Source organism: Procambarus clarkii, chromosome 22 (genome assembly GCF_040958095.1).
Source record: "Procambarus clarkii isolate CNS0578487 chromosome 22, FALCON_Pclarkii_2.0, whole genome shotgun sequence".
Taxonomy (NCBI): domain Eukaryota; kingdom Metazoa; phylum Arthropoda; class Malacostraca; order Decapoda; family Cambaridae; genus Procambarus; species Procambarus clarkii.
Genome location: NC_091171.1, coordinates 34,031,795 through 34,042,759, shown reverse-complemented (window position 1 = coordinate 34,042,759; position 10,965 = coordinate 34,031,795).

The following is a 10,965-nucleotide window of genomic DNA, read 5'->3' as shown; positions in this document are numbered from 1 at the left end:
ACCAATGTGGATCGCAGTAGACCAAGGACGGAGTTTACACGTACACCAGCGTCTGTAAACATGTAAACATAGCCAGAGTGTACAGCTCCTTCAGGCTATAACCAAGCCAGATATTAACTTAATGTGTGTGTGCGCGTCCTGGGTAACAAGAGTGTAGTTGATCAACGCGCACCTGCTGCTTTGCCTCACCAGAAAGATGCAAACCCAAGCAACCCACCTAACCTATCGAGGCTAATGCATAGAAAACGTCAATATTCCGGTGTTCATAATTATAATTCTGTATAATTATTAAAATGCGATATATGCTATATATTACCAATATTTTAAAATAATAAGTACTAATATAATAAAAGAGTATGCTAATAAATTACATCATAAGTGTTAATATATATTAATATACTAATATATTATTACTAATATATTAAAAACTCGTTGTATTATTACTAATACAGTTGGAACAATCGGAACTACCAATTATTGAAAATTGGAACTCCCAATTTTAGCAAATTGGTTGTTCCGTTACCCATGCGACGTAATGAGTCATGAGATAAGAGCCCTGAGAAAACCTCAGATCTTATCCTTGTCTCGTAAGATTATTTGTCGACTGAAGGATGGTCGAGAGAGAAGAACCGGGTGTGAGAGTGGCGGGAAGATGTCCAAGGAACATCCGGCGACAGTGTAGGATGGTGGGGGCTACGAAAGTGTAGGATGGTGGGGATACGACAGTGTAGGATGGTGGTGCTACGACAGTGTAGGATGGTGGGGCTACGACAGTGTAGAATGGTGGGGGCTACGACAGTGTAGGATGGTGGGGGCTACGACAGTGTAGGATGCTGGGGCTACGACAGTGTAGGATGGTGGGGCAACGACAGTGTAGGATGGTGGTGCTACGACAGTGTAGGATGGTCGTGCTACGACAGTGTAGGATGGTCGTGCTACGACAGTGTAGGATGGTGGGGCTACGACAGTGTAGTATGCTGGTGCTACGACAGTGTAGGATGGTGGGGCTACGACAGTGTAGGATGGTGGGGCTACGACAGTGTAGGATGCTGGTGCTACGACAGTGTAGGATGGTGGGAGCTACGACAGTGTAGGATGGTGGGAGCTACGACAGTGTAGGATGGTGGGAGCTACGACAGTGTAGGATGGTGGGAGCTACGACAGTGTAGGATGGTGGGGCTGCGACAGTGTAGGATGGTGGGAGCTACGACAGTGTAGGGTGGTGGGAGCTACGACAGTGTAGGATGGTGGGAGCTACGACAGTGTAGGATGGTGGGAGCTACGACAGTGTAGGGTGGTGGGAGCTACGACAGAGTAGGATGGTGGTGCTACGACAGTGTAGGATGCTGGGGGCTACGACAGTGTAGGATGGTGGGAGCTACGACAGTGTAGGGTGGTGGGAGCTACGACAGTGTAGGATGGTGGGAGCTACGACAGTGTAGGGTGGTGGGAGCTACGACAGAGTAGGATGGTGGGGCTGCGACAGTGAAGGATGGTGGTGCTACGACAGTGAAGGATGGTGGGGCTGCGACAGTGTAGGATGGTGGGGCTGCGACAGTGAAGGATGGTGGGAACTACGACAGTGTAGGATGGTGGGAGCTACGACAGTGTAGGATGGTGGGAGCTACGACAGTGTAGGATGGTGGGAGCTACGACAGTATAGGATGGTGGTGCTACGACAGTGAAGGATGGTGGTGCTACGACAGTGAAGGATGGTGGGGGCTACGACAGTGTAGGATGGTGGGAGCTACGACAGTGTAGGATGGTGGGAGCTACGACAGTGTAGGATGGTGGGAGCTACGACAGTATAGGATGGTGGTGCTACGACAGTGAAGGATGGTGGTGCTACGACAGTGAAGGATGGTGGGGGCTACGACAGTGTAGGATGGTGGGAGCTACGACAGTGTAGGATGGTGGGAGCTACGACAGTGTAGGATGGTGATGCTACGACAGTGTAGGATGCTGGGGGCTACGACAGTGTAGGATGGTGGTGCTACGACAGTGTAGGATGGGGGGGGCTACGACAGTGTAGGATGGTGGGGGCTACGACAGTGTAGGATGGTGGGGGCTACGACAGTGTAGGATGCTGGGGCTACGACAGTGTAGGATGGTGGGGGCTACGACAGTGTAGGATGGTGGGGCTACGACAGTGTAGGATGGTGGGAGCTACGACAGTGTAGGATGGTGAGGCTACGACAGTGTAGGATGGTGGTGCTACGACAGTGAAGGATGGTGGGGCTACGACAGTGTAGAATGGTGGGGCTACGACAGTGTAGGATGCTGGTACTACGACAGTGTAGGATGGTGGGGCTACGACAGTGAAGGATGGTGGTGCTACGACAGTGTAGGATGGTGGGGCTACGACAGTGTAGGATGGTGGGGGCTACGACAGTGAAGGATGGTGGTGCTACGACAGTGTAGAATGCTGGGGCTACGACAGTGAAGGATGCTGGGGCTACGACAGTGTAGGATGCTGGGGGCTACGACAGTGTAGGATGCTGGGGCTACGACAGTGAAGGATGCTGGGGATACGACAGTGTAGGATACTGGGGCTACGACAGTGTAGGATACTGGGGCTACGACAGTGTAGGATGCTGGGGTTACGACAGTGTAGGATGCTGGTGCTACGATAGTGAAGGATGCTGGTGCTACGACAGTGTAGGATGGTGGTGCTACGACAGTATAGGATGCTGGGGCTACGACAGTGCAGGATGGTGAGGCTACGACAGTGTAGGATGGTGGTGCTACGACAGTATAGGATGCTAGTGCTACGACAGTGTAGGATGCTGGTGCTACGATAGTGAAGGATGGTGGGAGCTACGACAGTGTTGGATGGTAAGAGCTACGACAGTGTAGGATGGTGGTGCTACGACAGTGTAGGATGCTGGTGCTACGACAGTGAAGGCTGCTGGGGCTACGACAATGTAGGATACTAGGGGCTACGACCGTGAAGGATGCTGGGGCCACGACAGACACAGATCTGTTCACCCAGCCTGGTTTAGAGACCTGGTTGTAAACCGATTATCGGTTCGTGCTCCAGGGAAGACTATAGTGGGTAAGGCTTACCATGAACGGAAGATGAAGCTCTCAGCCTACTAACAGGAGTCAGCAGTCCTCTATTCTCGTACTTACCTCCGTAAAAGAATGTGTGAGCAAGAGAGAGAGAGAGAGAGAGAGAGAGAGAAAGAGAGAGAGAGAGAGAGAGAGAGAGAGAGAGAGAGAGAGAGAGAGAGAGAGAGAGAGAGAGAGAGAGAGAGAGAGAGAGAGGGGGGGGGGGGAGAGAGAGAGAGAGAGAGACAGAGGTCGTAGCCTCTGTGAGTGTAGGTGTGTGAGTGGCAGGTGGGGTGGGGAGGTCAGGTGACGAAGGTAAGACAGTGTGACCCCTCTGCCGCCCCCCGGAGGCCCCTAGACACCCGGGGTCACGCCCCTGGGGCCCTCGGGGTCACGTCACACACACACACACACACACACACCGCGCCTCAAGTCGTCCTCCTGACGAGACGCGCCGCCACTTTATTACTCACACCTGTACGCGGAGTGCAGGACTCCGGGGGAGAGTTGCCCCCCTGATTCTTGACCACCAAACACAAGCAAGTGTGTGGTTATTAATGCCTGTTCAAGCACAGGTGCACCAGCGATCATCACCAGGGAGCTGCAGCCCCTCCTTCCCTACCCATCCCTTCCCCTCCCATCCTCTCCCTTCCCCTCCCACAAATAAAATGGCTTGAAGGAGCTGGTGGACATCACGAGTGTCACGATAACTCTGTGTGTGTGACAGGAGCGAGACAGCAACAATGCAGGGCTCTCAGGGTGTGGGGGAGGGGGGGGCAGGTGTTAGGAGCATGGGAGTGGGCAGGGGAGAATGTGAGTAAGAATGGTAGCATGGGAGTGGGACGGAGGGCGCAGTATGGGTGGAGACAGACTGCTGCATATATTGCCTTGGAGCACCACACGTGGGCCAGGCGACACTGTACCTGCTGGAGGGTGTACCTGCTGGAGGGTGTACCTGCTGGAGGGTGTACCTGCTGGAGGGTGTACCTGCTGGAGGGTATACCTGCTGGAGGGTGTACCTGCTGGAGGGTGTACCTGCTGGAACACTGTACGAGGACAGGTCGACACACTAACTACTGGAAGGTTAGCAACCAGGATGAAAGCCACAACACTTACCTGGTTGATACCTGGTTGATGGGGTTCTGGGAGTTCTTCTACTCCCCAAGCCCGGCCCGAGGCCAGGCTTGACTTGTGAGAGTTTGGTCCACCAGGCTGTTGCTTGGAGCGGCCCACAGGCCCACATACCCACCACAGCCCGGTTGGTCCGGCACTCTTTGAAGGAAACAATCGAGTTTCCTCTTCAAGATGTCCACGGTTGTTCCTGTAATATTTATGATGCTTGCTGGTAGGACGTTGAACAACCGCGGACCTCTGATGTTCATGCAGTGTTCTCTGATTGTGCCCATGGCACCTCTGCTCTTCACTGGTTCTATTCTGCACTTTCTTCCATGTCGTTCACTCCAGTACGTTGTTATTTTACTGTGCAGATTTGGGACCTGTCCCTCCAGTATTTTCCATGTGTATATTATTTGGTATCTCTCTCGTCTCCTTTCTAGTGAGTACATTTGGAGAGCTTTGAGACGATCCCAATAATTTAGGTGCTTTATCTCGTCTATGCGTGCCGTATATGTTCTCTGTATTCCCTCAATTTGAGCAGAACTCAAGACGGGACAACACAAGTGATTTGAATAGTACAACCATTGTGATGGGATCTCTGGACTTGAAGGTTCTCGCAATCCATCCTATCATTTTTCTGGCTGACGCAATACTTGCTTGGTTATGCTCCCTAAACGTTAGGTCGTCGGACATCATTATTCCCAAATCCTTGACATGCTGTTTTCCTACTATGGGCAGATTCGATTGTGTTTTGTACCCTGTATTATGTTTAAGATCCTCATTTTTGCCGTATCTGAGTACCTGGAATTTATTACCGTTAAACATCATGTTATTTTCTGCTGCCCAATCGAAAACTTTGTTAATATCTGCATGTAGTTTATCAATGTCTTCAGCAGAGGTAATTTTCATGCTGATTTTTGTATCATCTGCAAAGGATGACACGAAGCTGTGACTTGTGTTTTTGTCTATGTCGGATATGAGAATAAGGAACAGCAGTGGTGCAAAGACTGTACCCTAAGGTGCAGAGCTTTTAACTGCGCTCGGACTCGATTTTACTTGATTGACTGTTACTCTTTGTGTTCTGTTCGACAGGAAATTGAGTATCCAGCGTCCTACTTTACCAGTTATACCCATTGACCTCATTTTGTGTGCAATCACTTCATGGTCACATTTGTTGAATGCCTTTGCAAAATCTGTGTATACGACATCTGTATTATGTTTGTCCTCTAATGCCTCAGTGATTTTGTCATACTAACTTCATGGTACATATTTACTGCAAGGTGAACAACAGAGCAGCCGGTCCTTATAAACAAAGGCCAAAGTCCATTCTATGCACCCGCCAAACACCCCCGGTGTATATGAATGAGAAACGGTTTACACACGACTCTCACAACCCAACCCGTCCTCGACTCAAGTCCATTACATCCAGCGGTCGCCCCCACAGACGCAGTCATAAATTTTAACTTGCTGTTCATTCAAAACAAGAATTTTCTCAAATATAAATTAGTATTATAATATATTAGCATATTGTACATATATAGGCATAGGTTAGGTTAGGTTAGGTGTTTAGGTTCGGTTGGCGATTATTTGCATTTGTAGTACGTGGGTGTAGCATTTATAGCGTTGTGGTTCGAACAAAACTCGTCAGTGAAGCACTTGTTCCGGAAGTGTTCGAACGAAATCAGTTGTGAGTCGTGTGTAAACCGCTTTTCATTCATAAACAGGGGGTTTGGCGGGTGGATGGAATCACTTTTGGATCTTTGTTTGGAGGACGGGCTGCACAACCCGTCCTCGACTCGAGTCCATTACATCCAGCGGTCGACCCCACAGACGCATTCATAATTTTTATATGTTGTTCATTCATAACAGGAATTTTCTCAAATATATATTAATAATATAATATATTAGCATATTGTGCATATATAGGCATAGGATAGGTTAGGTTAGGTGTTTAGGTTCGGTTGGCGATTATTTGCATTTGTAGTACGTGGGTGTAGCATTTATAGCGTTGTGGTTCGAACAAAATTCGTCAGTGAAGCACTTGTTCCGGAAGTGTTCGAACGTCATCAGTTGTGAGTCGTGTGTAAACCGTTTTTCATTCATAAACATGTGGGATTGGCGGGTGCATGGAATCACTTTTGGGTCTTTGTTTGGAGGACGGGCTGGGTTTTGGTCTAAGGACGGGTCGGAACAGAGGCATCAGGTGCAAAACAACGTATCGAAATACTTCTATCCAGCAACAGTAATCAGTCCGAAACGAAACCGGTTTTCGACCGATTATGCTCTCCACTACAAATATCAAGAAACATAATTTTTTTATTGTTATAGATAAATCACAAAACAATTACAATATAATTTCAATTGTATTAAAATACTCACATATAACACCAAAATATTTTAATTTGGATGGCGTGAGGCGTTCCGGTGGTACAATCGGGTTCGTTATCGACTCATACTCGGGAATTCTGGGTTCGAATCCCGGGCGGAACGAAAATGGTTGGGCACGTTTCCTGTCACCTAATGGTTCTGTTCCCCCTAGCAGTAAATAGGTATCCAGCAGGTAGTCAGCTTATGGATTATGAGAACGTTCTCATAATCCATCCTATCATTTTCCTGGCCGCCGCTATATTTGCTCTCTTATGTTTCACTAAATGTCAGGTCGTCAGACATCACAATTCCCAGGGGCCAGATTCACGAAAGCACTTACGCAAGCACTTACGAACGTGTACATCTTTCCTCAATCTTTGACGGCTTTGGTTACATTTATTAAACAGTTTACAAGCATGAAAACTTCCCAATCAACTGTTGTTATTGTTATAAACAGCTCCCTGGTGCTTTGGAGCTCATTAACTGTTTAATAATTGGAAACAAAGCCGCCAAAGATTGAGAAAAGATGTATAGGTTCGTAAGTGTTTGCGTAAGTGCTTTCGTGAATCTGGTCCCAGATCTTTTACATGATGCTTTCCTTCTACGATTGTGTCCTGTTCACTGTGTTTCGTTAAAGTTCCTCGTGTCCACCATAAATAAGTACCTGGTACTTATCACAGTTAAACATCATGTTATTTTCAGTTGACCAATCGAAGACATTATTAATATCTCCCTGTAGTTTTTTCAGGCGATTCCCGGCGCGTCAGAATCAAATAGACGGAGTTGCTTTTACCTGATGCTGCTGTTCACCCAGCAATAAATAGGCACCTGGGAGTCACAGTTGCTTTGGGCTCTATGCTGGGGATGTATGTGTGTGTGTGTGTGTGTGTGTGTGTGTGTGTGTGTGTGTGTGTGTGTGTGTGTGTGTGTGTGTGTGTGAAAGAGAAAGAAATATGTTGTAGATATGATAGGGGACCTGGCAGCTAAGTGGACAGCGCTCGGGATTCGCAGTCCTGAGGTTCCGGGTTCTATCCCCGGTGGAGGTGGAAACAAATGGGCAGAGTTTCTTACACCCTGATGCCCCTGTTCACCTAGCAGTAAATAGGTACCTGGGAGATAGACAGCTGCTACAGACTGCATCCTGGGGGTGTGTAACAAAAAGAAGGCCTGGTCGAGGACCGGGCCGCGGGGACGCTAAGACCCGAAATCATCTCAAGATGATAGAAGAAAAATAGGTCGGGAGTCCGAACATTAGACAACAGACGGATAGAAAGGCGGGGCCCAAGAACTAATACTGCGATCCTGCAAGAATAAGTAGTAAATACACACACACATATACGCTCACACATCCACACAAAGATGAGGTGGTGGAATCCGTACTTGATTTCAAATGTAGATGTGATAAGAGCCCAATAGGCTCAGGAACCTGTACACTAGTTAACAGTTGAGAAGCTGGAGCAAGGAGCCGAAGCTCAACCCCCCCACCCCCACCCCGCAAGCACAATTAGGAACACACGCAGGTGCATACACACCCGCGACACTCGCACAAACACGCACACACACACAGCTCAGAAAGAGGAAATGCACACTGAGTGCTAGTTTAGGTAAGTGAGGGAGGGGGGCGTCAGCACACTCAACTTAAAAGGAAGATTAGGGTTCCTCATCCTACAACCCCCCCCCCCTACTCCACACCGAACCCCAACACCTTCTGCAGCCTCCTGCTCCCCACCATTAACTTCCCCCCCCCCCCACCACCTGCCCCGCCTACAGTCCCCACCTGCCCCCGTCTACAACACACACATGCCATATTATACCCTCTGGGTGATGACCCCACACCTGCTGTAGCCCCCTACACCTGACTGGCATCTGTGGTAGATGACCAACTCTATGTCCAACTCACACGTGGTCAAGTTTTACTGCCACAATATTACCACATCTGTCACCTGTTGCTTCCTCTTGCACCAAAAATCTGCTGCTGCTGCTGAGAGAGAGAGAGAGAGAGAGAGAGAGAGAGAGAGAGAGAGAGAGAGAGAGAGAGAGAGAGAGAGAGAGAGGGGAGAGAGAGAGAGAGAGAGAGAGAGAGAGAGAGAGAGAGAGAGAGAGAGAGAGAGAGAGAGAGAGAGAGAGAGAGAGAGAGAGAGAGAGAGAGAGAGAGAGAGAGAGAGAGAGAGAGAGAGAGAGAGAGAGAGAGAGAGAGAGAGAGAGAGAGAGAGAGAGAGAGAGAGAGAGAGAGAGAGAGAGAGAGAGAGAGAGAGAGAAAGAGAGAGAAAGAGAGAGAGAGAGAGAGAGAGAGAGAGAGAGAGAGAGAGAGAGAGAGAGAGAGAGAGAGAGAGAGAGAGAGAGAGAGAGAGAGAGAAAGAGAGAGAGAGAGAGAGAGAGAGAGAGAGAGAGAGAGAGAGAGAGAGAGAGAGAGAGAGAGAGAGAGAGAGCGCTTTTCACACAAGAAACTACAGCACCTGTCACCTGTGGGTCCTGAGACCTCTACCAAGTGTACAAAACTACAGCACTTGGTTTACATAACATCTTCATATTTACAATTTCAGTGTGATGGCATATATGAGCCCTAGGAAACTCAGAGTAAACAAGGGGTTTGCAAGCATAATGAGGATCCACAATTCACCGTCAATTAACTACGGGCTCACCATAGCCCGTGCTACCTGGAACTTTTGTTCCAGGTAGCGAATCTTAAACAACAACAACAACAACACTGTCAATTGCGGAAGTTGCGAATGAACAGGTGGTCAGTTCCAAGACTTGTTAGAACCAACCCCGTCTTCAGGCAGTGCTTGTCCATCCAGCGGCCGACCCCAAAGACGCGTTACAGTGCCAGTAACAGTGCCAGACAAGACTTTCCTCCTCACAGCTTGCTGCTATAGTGCCACTGGCCACCATATACCACTGTAACACCGCCCTATTGTAACACCACCCTAAAATGTACCACTATAATGGAACACCACTATAATGGAACACTACTTATCCTGAGTAACACTTCCTCATCGGTTGCACTTGATAACACTGTTATGAGCTGACATATGATGGTTACACCGGAACCAAAGGTACACTGCCAATAAGGAAATGCTAACACAAGGATTAAATACGCTGCCACCATCTGCCTTTGACCATTGAAACTATATCAAGCAACGAGGCAAGAAACATTGCTTGACTAGGAGAGTACTTTCTATGACTGTCATTAATTATGAAAACGGTTGTCAGCCACTATATCCAAAAGGCTAAGAGGATTCAACAATTGACACAGACGGGAAATTTAACATGAGTTTATTGAGACCAAAATTATGTCAATCACTAATTATAAATCCTACCCTAACACTGGCAAAAAGTTAAGAAATTTGGACATGGAACAAAAACTCAGAGATCACACACATTACCTTAAGCTATCTGTCTCTCCCTGGCTGAGATGTTCTTCACAGCCCCGCTCTCGATCCCGGTGTACCACCCTCTGCCCTTCCTATGTTCCTACAGGCCCTCTATATACAACCCCCACAGGGGGGAGGGGGAGATCTGCTGTTGCTACCCACCAAGAGTGTACAAACACTCAAGAAATATTTCAATAAGCTTGTTTGACATTCACCATACACTCTTCAAGAGAGGAGTTATTAATTACGTGTGTGACTGACCTCTGACCTGGCCAAAAGGGGGAGATCCAGGGATGTTTACACATAAGAATCTGGAGTTTAATTTCCTTTCATGAAATATTACATACTTGAAACTATGCTGACTTAGACTAACCCAGGAATTTTTAATCAATATACAAGATAAACCGGAGGTCATCTGGGCTGACCTCTTAAAGAAGGCTTCCCTGGGTGTGAACTCTAAGGGGGGGGGGGGAGGTCCAGGGTGTTACACCACATTGAAGGGATATGAAGGAAAGTATTTGGGATACGAGGACAGGATAAGGGCTGGGATACGAGGACAGGATAAAAGCAGAGTTAAGAGCATAGGACTGGAGTTGGGATAAGAAGATGGAATGATTCCATGGTATTGGAAACACTATTTAATTAACGTCTTTACTGACAACAATTAAATACAATTTTATCTAATCTGAGGAATTCAATTAGATCTTATTAGAGTGAGGATAATGCTGGTATTCTCTGTCACTCAGGACAGAGGGTCACTCCGTCCACCACCAAGGAATCACTCCGTCCACCTCCAAGGAATCACTCCGTCCACCACCAAGGAATCACTCCGTCCATCACCAAGGAATCACTCCGTCCATCACCAAGGAATCACTCCGTCCATCACCAAGGAATCACTCCGTCCACCACCAAGGAATCACTCCGTCCACCACCAAGGAATCACTCCGTCCACCTCCAAGGAATCACTCCGTCCACCACCAAGGAATCACTCCGTCCACCACCAAGGAATCACTCCGTCCACCTCCAAGGAATCACTCCGTCCACCACCAAGGAATCA